We start from the raw sequence: 12,980 nt of genomic DNA on the forward strand, positions 1-12,980 counted from the left end.
TCCCTTCTTGACAGCACACTTAATAACTTTTACATTCATGTGGATGACACTGGAAATATTAATGTTTTATGATTCACTTTCTTTGATTATGCTAACATATAACCTCAGTCTATATCAGTTCAGTTGCTTACCAACTCCAAATTATCTTTGTGTCTCTGAACTGGTTAACACAGTGTCAACCATGACATCTAGTATTTAAATAAATATTGTTTTTAATGCAAAGAAATATTGGAATTCATATTAAAATTGAAAAAGTTCTATCAAGGACATCACACTTCATCAATTTTAAAACTAAATATTAAGCTCATGTAGATTAAATAATAATAAAAATGTCAGCTATCCTTTATTATTTACTATATGTTGGGCATTGTGGCCATGATATTTTATGCATTATTTACATGTAACCCTCAAAACAATATGTATAATAACTGCCATTATACTTCTCTTTACATTTATTAGAGAATAGGCTGCTCAGAAAGCTTTCATTTTTAAAATTTTTCAGAAGCACAGCTAGTTAGTGGTAGAAGGAAGGTTTTTATAAGATAATGATATTAGCAAATTTTTCTCCATATTAATACTAGTTGAAGATAGCATTTAAGTCATTGGCATAGACTCATCTGTTTATAGTTACTAGTCCTTTAAAGCATATACCTTTAAAAGATAATCGTTTTATCACAAAGTCTTCTAGAAACACCCATTTCCTGAGAAAGTGTTATTTTATATCCAATCTCTAATATATGCAATTCTAAAAATCCATAAGTAAAATTTTAAATGCCACATGGAAGAAGCTTGTGCATTTTTCTTTGATATGATTTTAAGTCACAGTGCAATCTGGCAATTTCTAAACTTAGGCTATAGAGCTAGGGATTTAAAATCTTTGGAAATTTACTTACATCATTTCCTCAACAGATGCTTGGCAGAAGAGATGGCTATGTATAGCTGAGGAAGAAAGTTCTTTGAGGATAGTGAGAGATTTGTTGAGATTTAAATTCCTCAGGCTTATTTCAACTATTTTTTCCCTTCCTATGCTGATTGGTATTCACAAGTGTTAATGGAAAATTGCCCCCCCTTACATTGAGAAATACAAAGCCAATATTTTAAAGAAATAAAACAGAAAAAAGAAGAATGATTTTAAACAGAAAATAACAAATCCCCAGGAAGTTTATGTGTCTGATAAATTTGAAAAAGTATACATTTTTCATACTTTGATTTTTTATTTTTAAACTTACCTAAAATATTTTTTAATGATAAGATACACAAGGATATTATGTCCTTGAACAGTTCAATGGCAAAAAAAAAAAATCTAATCAGTTTACATTTAACATATTGGAAATTTTTAATGTTTTAAAAATGTGTAACTGAAAGAATTTCACTGAAACAAAAATGCTTTCTTGGACTTTCCATGTCAGAACTTCTTACAATATTAATACCATTTTTTATGCAATTTACCTGGGGGATGAAAAGATTGGTGGAACTCTATGCTTGCAATATGATGCTTAAAGTATTTCATGGACTCAGAATTTGAAGTATAATATTGGGATTGCCAGGTTTAGCAAATAAAAATATAAAAAGTTCAATTAAATTTAAATTTGAATAAATAATGGACTTCCATATATTGAAGTCCATATATTGTACAGAATTACCCTTAATCTGTCAGCTAGGCCAACTTGGTGATAACAATGGGGAGACACACAGGGTAAGTAATAGAAAATCTTCCTTTTTCTTACCCAAGAAAGCATGAGAAGGAGATTTGGAAAAGAGAGAGAAAAGAAAAAAAGCAGTCAGATGTGTGTTATTTTTCCCTCTTCCTAGCTTTGGCTCTATGAGAGAAGGGCATGTTTCATGAAATAAGGGAGGAAGCACCAGGAGAAGAGGTCTCTTTCTAAGACTCTCTGTTTAAGTAGAAACATACGCTTCCTAGCTTCCCTTATATAGGTAAAAAATCACAGGAAAACTCATTGGTTTAACTTTCCTGATCTAGATCCTTAGTTCCTCTCTGATGTAAATCCAAAAGAGAAGTCACTGAGATTCTTGCTGAGTAAGAGGGAGAGAAGAGTGAACAAGGCACTGGGGTTCCCACAGTATTAGTAATGTGACTTATTTATTTTCAAGAGTGACATTTGTCTGGTGGTTTTTAATTCCTTCTAACATGTAGATATTGTAAATATATCTCTTGATCTTTTAACTTTGCCCACGGTGCCAATAATTGAAAAATAATTTGTAATCAAACCCATCAATTTCTATTAATATAGTTTTTGTATTGTTTTAGTTCTGCCTGGATAATTATTCCTAAACATTATTTCTTTTCTAATGGTTACTTACTGATTCATGGATCTTTATACTTCTCTATATATCTTAGAATAATTTTGTCATTTCACAAAATATGCAATTTTATATTACCTAAATTAGTAGAGTAATTTGGGGAGAACAAACATCTTTATGCTAATTTATGGCATCTGGTAAAGTGAAATATTTCATTATTTTTCATTTTTATTATTTTTAAAAATAGATCTGTTCAAAAGGCTTTATATATGTATGTACCTTTATGTGCATATGTGTCTGTGTCTAATATATGCATGTAAACAAGTCATGTGTAACATACTTCTGGCTACTCTAGTAAATATCTTATTTTTTATTATATTTTGTAACTGTTATTTTTGTAAGAAAATTACACTAAATCTTGTTCATTAATTTCATATCTTTTTGGAACCTTGTGGAACTCCTATTCACTTAGTAATTTATCTGTTCATTCTATGCATTTTCTCAGTAGGTAATTTATTTTTTCTATAAGTAGTTATAATAATAACATTCCCATTAAAATTCTTATATCTTATTTTATAAGTAAGGCAAAGCTGTTTTTGTGTATTGGCTCTAGTTTATTTCATTATTACAAGCTGAGACTTGTTATCTCAAAAGCCCACTGTTGCCTAAGTAAAATATTTCCACATCCAGTTAGGTTTAAAATAGCCCAAAGACAACAAAAAGACATCAGACAACAAAAAGACATTAAAGGCATTCAAATTGGCAAAGAAGTCAAACTCTCCCTCTTCGCTGATGACATGATACTCTACATTGAAAACTCAAAAGCCTCCACCCCAAGATTGCTAGAACTCATACAGCAATTTGGTAGCGTGGCAGGATACAAAATCAATGCCCAGAAATGAGCGGCATTTCTATACACTAACAATGAGACTGAAGAAAGAGAAATTAAGGAGTCAATCCCATTTACAATTGCACCCAAAAGCATAAGATACCTAGGAATAAACCTAACCAAAGAGGTAAAGGATCTATACCCTAAAAACTATAGAACACTTCTGAAAGAAATTGAGGAAGACACAAAGAGATGGAAAAATATTCCATGCTCATGGATTGGCAGAATTAATATTGTGAAAATGTCAATGTTACCCAGGGCAATTTACACGTTTAATGCAATCCCTATCAAAATACCATGGACTTTCTTCAGAGAGTTAGAACAAATTATTTTAAGATTTGTGTGGAATCAGAAAAGACCCCGAAGAGCCAGGGGAATTTTAAAAAAGAAAACCATATCTGGGGGCATCACAATGCCAGATTTCAGATTGTACTACAAAGCTGTGGTCATCAAGACAGTGTGGTACTGGCACAAAAACAGACACATAGATCAATGGAACAGAATACAGAACCCAGAGGTGGACCCTCAACTTTATGGTCAACTAATATTCGATAAAGTAGGAAAGACTATCCACTGGAAGAAAGACAGTCTCTTCAATAAATGGTGCTGGGAAAATTGGACATCCACATGCAGAAGAATGAAACTAGACCACTGTCTTGTACCATACACAAAGATAAACTCAAAATGGATGAAAGATCTAAATGTGAGACAAGATTCCATCAAAATCCTAGAGGAGAACACAGGCAACACCCTTTTTGAACTCGGCCACAGTAACTTCTTGCAAGGTACGTCCACAAAGGCGAAAGAAACAAAAGCAAAAATGAACTATTGGACTTTATCAAGATAAGAAGCTTTTGCACAGCAAAGGATACAGTCAACAAAACTAAAAGACAACCTACAGAATGGGAGAAGATATTTGTAAAAAGCATTTGCAAATGACGTATCAGATAAAGGGCTAGTTTCCAAGATCTATAAAGAACATATTAAACTCAACAGCAAAGAAACAAACAATCCAATCATGAAATGGGCAAAAGACATGATCAGAAATCTCACAGAGGAAGACATAGACATGGCCAACACGCACATGAGAAAATGCTCTGCATCACTTGCCATCAGGGAAATACAAATCAAAACCACAATGAGATACCACCTCACACCAGTGAGAATGGGGAAAATTAACAAGGCAGGAAACCACAAATGTTGGAGAGGATGCGGAGAAAAGGGAACCCTCTTACACTGTTGGTGGGAATGTGAACTGGGGCAGCCACTCTGGAAAACTCTGTGGAGGGTCCTCAAAGAGTTAAAAATATACCTGCCCTATGACTCAGCAAGTGCACTGTTGGGGATTTACCCCAAAGATACAGATGCAATGAAACGCTGGGACACCTGCACCCCAATGATTATAGCAGCAATGTCCACAATAGCCAAACTGTGGAAGGAGCCTCGGTGTCCAACGAAAGATGAATGGATAAAGAAGATGTGGTTTATGTATACAATGGAATATTACTCAGCTATTAGAAATGACAAATACCCACCATTTAGAAATGTGTGGGAAATATCAGAAAGGGAGAAGGAACATAAAGACTTCTAACTCTGGGAAACGAACTAGGGGTGGTGGAAGAGGAGGAGGGCAGGGGGTGGGGGTGAATGGGTGACGGGCACTGAGGGGGGCACTTGACGGGATGAGCACTGGGTGTTATTCTGTATGTTGGTAAATTGAACACCAATAAAAAATAAATTTATTAAAAATAAATAAATAAAAATACATCTTTACCCATGGATTAAAGTCCTCTGAGAAAATTAGCATAATTCAACCAGAAACTGAAGTACTAAAAGGATTCAGGGTTATATGGAGAGATATGAAATTTAAAGAGGAGAAATGGGATACAGAAAGTCAGTTGTTTTATGTTGCTGTTAATTTACTTCTATTGGAAAAATGAATATTGTCTTATGAAAATGTTTTGATTTTCATAGATTATTTCAATAATTTTTTCCTATAAATCTTTATATCTTAAAAAAAATTTGACATACTGACAACACATAATACTCATAAAAAGTAAACTTGTTTTTAAAGGTAACCCATGTAACACAATTTAAAATACTTTTTGTGGGATAATAAATAGTTTTAAATTTAGTGAAAGATTCTATTAAATTATAAACATAAAAGCTATTCCAAAATTTAAGGATCTTTTTGTGAAATCAAATTACAGTGATGTAATAATGGGATATTTCAACAATTGACTTACGCAGAAGATATTTCTATGTGCAAATAGACAAATACACAATTGAAGGAGACAAGATATGATTTTAATAATGCTACATTCCATCCTATTTATCCAAATAATTTTTAGTTTTTATTTTTAAAGTAGCATAGAATTGATTAAATTGTTTTAAAGTAGCATAAAATTGATTTTGTATGCATTTTGAAGTTCTTTAAATTTTAACATGTGTATAGGTTTGCATAATTACCATTACAATTAGGATACAGAACAATTCCATCATCACAAAACCTTTTTCATGCTAATCCTTTTATAGTCACATTTCCCCCATCCTAAAATGTGCACCACTCATCTATTTGTTGTCATTATAGTTTGCATTTACAAGAACATCATTTAAAAGATTCATATATGACATAAGCTTTTGAGACTGGATTTTACCAAAATATCTTTGAAATCCATTCAAGTTTTGCATGTTGTCATAGTTCATTCTTTTTTATTGCTGAGTAGCATCCAATTATGTACATGTATCAGACTTTGCTTGGGTATTCACTCATTTGAGGACATTTGTGTCATTTCTATTTTTTATGATTATGGATAAAGCTACCATTGGCATTCATATATAGAATTTATGTTTCATTCTCTAGGGTAGTAAGATTTCATTTTATATGGCATATATGCAAGAATAACATTGCTAAGTCATATGGTAAGTATATGTTTAATTTTATAAGAAACTGCTAAACTATTTGTTTATCAGAGTGCCCTACTCTAGTCCTACTTTTCATCAATAACATATGAATACCTATTATTTGGCATTTTCACCCACACTGGTGGTGTAAGTTTTCTTTTTTTTCTTTTAGCCATCATAATAAATGTACAGTAGTAGCATACTGTGGTACAAGATTGAAAAATCACATTTAAGATCTATTGAATATAGTTGAAACTTGAGATGGTATAGTGAGTTCAAGGATTTCTGGCTGATAAAGGAAATAGCCATGATCACTAGATGACAGTAGCCCACAGAGAGTTTTATTTGGGTTGGGTTGGTACTACAATTAAGACTCTCACATCAGGAGACTTTTCTGAAACAGGAGATCAGAGTCACCACCCAGAAGGCAAAAAGAGCAAAAGAACTCTGAGAGATGAGGGGAAGTGAGGAAAGGCCTCACATGTTGAGGTGATACTGCTCAGCAATACAGCTGGGAGTTGCCAGATCAGAGACTTTTGAAGAGCAGCTGCTTGATGTCTTTTATAGTCCCAGGGTATGTTTTATCTATAACTAGTAAATCCCAAGTGCAGTTTTGCTACGTATGTAATGCAGATAGGCTCTAATTTGCTAAAAATAATGTTATTTGGGCTGTGTGTAAAACAATTGAATGTGTAGAAATCTGAGTTTGTCACTGATAGACTTTTGAGTTTAATGGACCCAGCTTGCTGTAAAGTAGTAAACAACTTAGGAGTCAATACACAGGGGCCATTTTGGCTAACTTGTATGACAGAAGTAGATCTGTAGAGTACTATAGCTCATTTCATCAATCAATCAATCATACGAACTACATAATACAGTTTCTGTAGAAATTCATAATATTTTACTAATATTTGAAGAAACTAAACTTGGAAAATATTTTTTAAATGAAAGTACATTTTTTGGTAACTTATCTCCTAATGTTTGATATAGAAATATAATTTGACCTTCATATTTGAAAATAGTATAATTGACCCTTTAGTAAATATTTTTATTTAGAAGTGGAGATAAGTTTGTTAAAAAATCCATATATTCCAAGTCTTTAGAAGGAATGAATCATATTAATGGAATAGTTTTCTACTTTAATAGTATAGCGTAAGGCTGGGAAAGTCTGTGTGTATGTATACTTAGTTGATCCAAACTACAAATTAATTTGATAACTATTATGTCATTTGTAGTAATCTATTGATCTACTCAAGGCCCAAATACTACTAAACATCAGAGCAAAATTTTGTGTATTTGATTGAGGAACTAGATAGAATATCTGGGTACACTGGAACCAGCTTTTGTTTCTGGGTCAGCATGAATCTAAATAAAGAAAACAAATATTTAATCTTTTTTTCCCTATTATTAACACTAATTCTTTCCAATTGACTTAGTGGTATTGCACAAATTTTCAGGTCTAATGAGACAAGTTAAATGGTATCACAATTGTGGAGATTTTTTTTTTCTTTCTGTATCATATAGAACACAAACAGGAAAAAAAAACAATAATTGAGATGGAAGACTTGAAAGACTTTAATATCTTTGTAGGTAAGATGATATAAGTCACATATTATTCTGCATTTTTAAAAATGTAAATATTTGTATTATGGCAAGTATAAATTTATATTTTGTACAGAAGGACTTTGCTTTCTATTTCTTTTTTTTTTTTTTTTGGACTTATTGAGTTAGAAATAAAAGATGTTATTATCTTTAGGGAGATAACATTTGATAGAATTAAGTTTAGAAGGCACCATAACTCATCCCTTTTTCTTTTCTCTTTCCAAGTCTCTGGAAGTTTTCTTTACTATCCCATTCCTTTTTTTCTCTTAGGGAGTATATAAATGATGGAAATATATGTGTGTATGTGCATGTGTGTGTGTGTGTGTGTGTGTGTGTGTATAGATAGGTATATAGATATAGATATATACCTATAAATGTAAAACATAAACATATATATGTATTCATAAGAAAAAGAAGGAAGAGAGTATAGGAATAACACTTGAAATTTGGATTATCACCAAGGAAGAATTAACCATAATAATAGTGACCACTCCCCAGGAAAGAAAAGTTATTATATTGTTGTTATTGTTGTTACCTCATAATTTCAAAGATATTTCCTTTTTTTAGATTTATTTATTTATTTATTTATTTATTTATTTATTTATTTATTTGAGAGGGTGGGAAGGGGCAGAGAGTTTTAAGTAGACTCTGTGCTGAGCATAGAGTGTAAAAGCTCAACAGTGGTTCAATCTCACTACCCTGAGATCACCACCTGAGCCAAAACAAGAGTAGAAATCTCAACTGACTGCACCACTCAGGTACCCTGTAAAGATATTTTCAACTATATTAGTTTTTTTGAATATTTGCTTCATCTTTTTTGTTTGCTTTTTATTAACCTTTATGTGTACAGATGTTTAAGATCTTTGCAAGAGTATAACAAGAGCATCTTTCATTTACTCATTTATTTAACAAATGTTTATTAAGCACTTACCATGTATCAGGCATTTCTTTCTCATGACCTTTGGAAAAATACTGTACAAAAATATTCATTTTATTCTTCCTTTTCATTAAATTGGAAAATTCAAAATATTTCATTATCTTCAATATTACATACATCCTTATTATCTTAATTATTTGCATATTCTTATATTAATACTGAAAACTACTCTGGTTCATTCTTTAGTCATTTTATTTCACACTTAAATTATTAGAAGCTCTAAATTCAACTTGCTTACCTATGCAAAATAATGTACAGAATGAGAACAATTATTTCAAATTAATATCACTGGCATTTAAAACATCACTATGAATATCAACTGCTTGATCTTTGCTAATAAGTGAAAATATTAATTAAATATCCCCAATAAGTGAAAATATTAATTAAATATCCCCAGTCTCTGTGTCATATATATTCATCACATCTCTCTCTCTCTCTCTCTGTAATACACTATGGCTTTTCAAACTAGTAGGTGTGTCTTGTTCAATTAATTTAGGCAAAGCTCACATAGCAGGAGTCCTCTTATCAGCCCTTCACAATTCTGTACATAATTCTATCATAGCAGAAGTTTCTCCCTCTGATTTTCTTAAATCAAAGAAAATACGAAGGCAATTTTTTAAGAACAAATTTCTCAAACATCAATTCTATTAAAATTCTACATTTCCTTTATTTAATTTTTTTTTTTTGATCAGATCATTTTACAAGTACATTTTTCTCTTTACAGTGATATGACTTAGTAAATCCTCTCTATTATTGCAATTTGAATTTGCATACATATTTAAACAAATATGAATAAGTGTACTTTTTAGATGCTCTTTAGGCTTAAGATAGCCCGGTAATGGCTTTTCACTTGAAACTTTGCTAGCAAAACTCCTCAGTGTCTGGCAAACCATGGTATTTCTAGTGGATAATAAAAAAATAATACTCTGTTTCATTTTCAAGAATAAAATAAGTGCATGTGTACTTTGTGGACAAATATAAAATGTTGCTCATACCGGGGACACCTTAAATTCCAGATGTTTCATGTTTTGTCTGTGCTGGATTAGATTATATAAATCTGAATTTAACAACAGAAATGTTATTTTTGAGCAATTCTATTAACAAAAATATACGATGTCTCTTTAGCTTTGAAGTTATAAATGGCAATTGGAAAATTAATCACAAAGTTCGGAAACTATTTTTGAGGATGCCTTGTTCAGATTTCCATTAATAATTCTGTCTTTTGGGGTCCTTACCTTAGCCTTCATTTGCCAGGCAGGATTTCCATTGTGTATTCCTTGAGATTAGGCTGGGAACCAAGTAGGAAAGAAGGATGGGAGGTAGGGATGGGAGTAACTTGAGAACAGAGTCTGAAAAGCTGAATCCATGGTCTCCCCTTGAGCAAGTCACAGGTTGATGAAAAAAAAGAAGACAAAAGATGTCTACAAAGAAATTCCTTGGATGATGTGAAGTGCAATAGTAGAGAAGTTCTACTTCTCTACTATCCAAAACAAATATCCGTTAACATACTTTATGCATTACTGGATTTGAATTTTAGCATGCTATCTTAATTAGCAAGGGTAGAGGATAATTTGGAGTTTGAGAGATTGCATTAAATCCGGTTATTATAATCCAAAGATGAAGGTCTGAACTGTCACCAATGATACAAATACATGTTAAGAGTCAACAAAATTTGCTGTGTAATTGGTTATGTATGGTGGGGGATACAGGAGGGTTAAGAAATAGGGTTGCTTCCATGTTCCCCACTGAGATGACTTGGTGTTCAATGCATAACATGGGTTTTGAGGGTAGAGTAAAATGAAAAACTAACTTTGTACTTCATGAGCTTGAGATACTGTGGACCATTCATGCAAAGAAACTGACTGATATTTGAGGATTTTTCTCACACTTGTACAGGTCTCATTAAGGTTAGAAATACATACGGATATTTAAGTATGATTTGTAGGTAAAAATATTAATTTTCTAGAATAACTTTCAATTTGGTTCATTGGCATTGAAAAAATACTGGAATAAGCTTGAATTTGTTTTTATTTATCTGAATATGAGGCTATGCCAAGGCAGCCAACCAACCAAACAAACAGACAAACAAACAAATGATAGCAGGGACTTAGTACAAGAAAGATTTATTTCTCACTAATATAGGCACAATTGCAAGGTTAGCTGACATTCCAAGGCAACTATCAAACAAAGCCTTGCTCTTCCATATCAACCAAGATTTTGCAGTTGCATCAAAAGACATCCCTCGAGAGGCTTTTGTATAGTTACTTTCATTCTTAAGTAACATATACACATCTGCACAGATTTCTCTGACTAAATTCAATCACAAGCCAAACCCAACCTCAAAAAGGTAGAGAGGTTCTATATCAATCCTTACGTGTTCAAAAGGAGAATTAGAAATATTGGTAAACAGCACTAACATCTTTAACAGTTTTGGAGTCAGAAATACTTTGGTTTCAAACCCAGTTTTGCCGGTTACTTCATACATAAAATGAAAAAAAAAAAAACGTATGAATGAACAAATCAATCCCAGTTTGTGTATCTATAAAAATTTCTCTGGGTTTTGCAGGTTAACTTTTTTTAAAAGATTTCGTGACCTTGTTTGTGATTTGATGCCCTATAAAAGGAGGTGCCTTTTGGATTGCCTATCAATAGACTGACTGATTAGAGTTTGTTGGTTTTTAATGAATGGTTGCTCATATTTGGACCCAACATATTTAGATTGTCTCTGGTTACTCATAGGAGGTTGAGTACATGATATCTGCAAGTATGATGATTTACTGCATGACCATGTATAAGAAGACCAGTATGTTAGGCCTGAATGGTATTTGTCAACACATAATTCCCTTAGGTTCGAATAATGCACGTAAGGCTTTCTCTCTGCATAACTGTCTCAGAGCTTACTTAAGGGCAGTGTCAATTGACTTCAGTAATAAATGGTCTGCAAATCTTCCAAATGAGATTTGACTGTAGACACATGTCAGTTTCAGTTATACATTTTTTTTTAAATTAGGAATACAGTTTGAAAATGCTCAGCGAATTCAACTAATTACATATTATTATCATGAGTGAGGTAATACATTACAAGCTATAATATAATTAATCTTACCTTAATGGTTTCTATAAATATATCTGATATACACTAAGAAACTTAATTATTTCAAGCAGATAAATCTGACTCAATATTAGAACATCTCATTTAATTTAGGGAAATTTAATTTAGTAACAAGTCATCATTTTACAATCTTATTTTTTTTTTAAATAAAAACAAAAAATATGGAACGCTTCACGAATTTGCGTGTCATCCTTGCGCAGGGCCATGCTAATCTTCTCTGTATCGTTCCAATTTTAGTATATGTGCTGCCGAAGCGAGCACTACAATCTTATTTTTGTTCTTCAAAATATTTTCTGTTTGGGACGCCTGGGTGGCTCAGTGGTTGAGCCTCTGCTTTCAGCTCAGGGCATGATCCTGGAATTCCAGGATCAAGTCCCACATCAGGCTCCCTGCATGGAGCCTGCTTCTCCCTCGGCCTGTCTCTCTGCCTCTCTCTGTGTGTCTCTCATGAATAAATAAATAAAATCTTAAAATAGTTTCATTTATTACAATCAAAATAGTGTTTTTTTTTTATCAGAATGATACAACTATTACTTAAATTTTAGAACCTGAAAGTATATTATTGGAAAGATTTATTATATTCTGTTTAGCTACTTGTTTACTTAGTCACTGTTAGTAGAGTTAACATTCATTTTACACTTACTAGATGCCAGGCATTATTATAAATGGGACAATATTATCCCATTTAATTAAATTGTTATTACTAAATTTTATTAAGGATTACATATAGATATATAAAAAAATTAGACTAGTGAAGCTTCCCTATTTTCCTGTGAATAATTTTCAAATTAAGAAAAAATTCTTATTTTTCTTTAAACACTTAACAGGACAAAATATGTGTAATGATTTATTTTAAATGTATTGTTATAAATAAGTTGTTCATTGATAATATACTTTTGAGTTACGTTTTAAAATAACATGTAATAATTCAGAATCATCAATCTTTATAAAGATAAAATGTTAAAATATGCATTTAAATTACAAGAAAGAAAAAGTCGACATCAGTTCATATATATAAGAAGTAGTGCTATAGTATAAGAACCTTCTCACTGTAGAGGCAGCAACTGAAAAAGCCACAGTTGGTTTAGCATTCAAATGACTACATGTTTGCTAAAATTACTGTTTGTTATATATGAACACACTTTTAAACTAATGATAAAACTAGGATTTCTGAGGTTAAAAATATGATAGACTATATATCCTAGTAATTCTAAAGACAGATAAATTATCATTCAAATATATATTTATTGAGCATTTACAATGTAAAAGAAATT

At 31.8% G+C, this 12,980-nt stretch overlaps 1 protein-coding gene and 1 non-coding gene across 2 annotated transcripts in view; one reads left to right on the forward strand and one right to left on the reverse strand.

Annotated features, from left to right (window-relative positions):
* EYS (EGF-like photoreceptor maintenance factor) overlaps window positions 1–12,980 on the forward strand; it is a 1,514,868-nt gene that overhangs the window by 19,405 nt on the left and 1,482,483 nt on the right. The window lies entirely within an intron of this gene.
* LOC144317964 (U6 spliceosomal RNA) lies at window positions 11,862–11,967 on the reverse strand. The gene has a single exon (XR_013383827.1). It is a non-coding gene; the product is annotated as a U6 spliceosomal RNA (small nuclear RNA).

The sequence above is a fragment of the Canis aureus genome, chromosome 7 (assembly GCF_053574225.1).
Source record: "Canis aureus isolate CA01 chromosome 7, VMU_Caureus_v.1.0, whole genome shotgun sequence".
Taxonomy (NCBI): domain Eukaryota; kingdom Metazoa; phylum Chordata; class Mammalia; order Carnivora; family Canidae; genus Canis; species Canis aureus.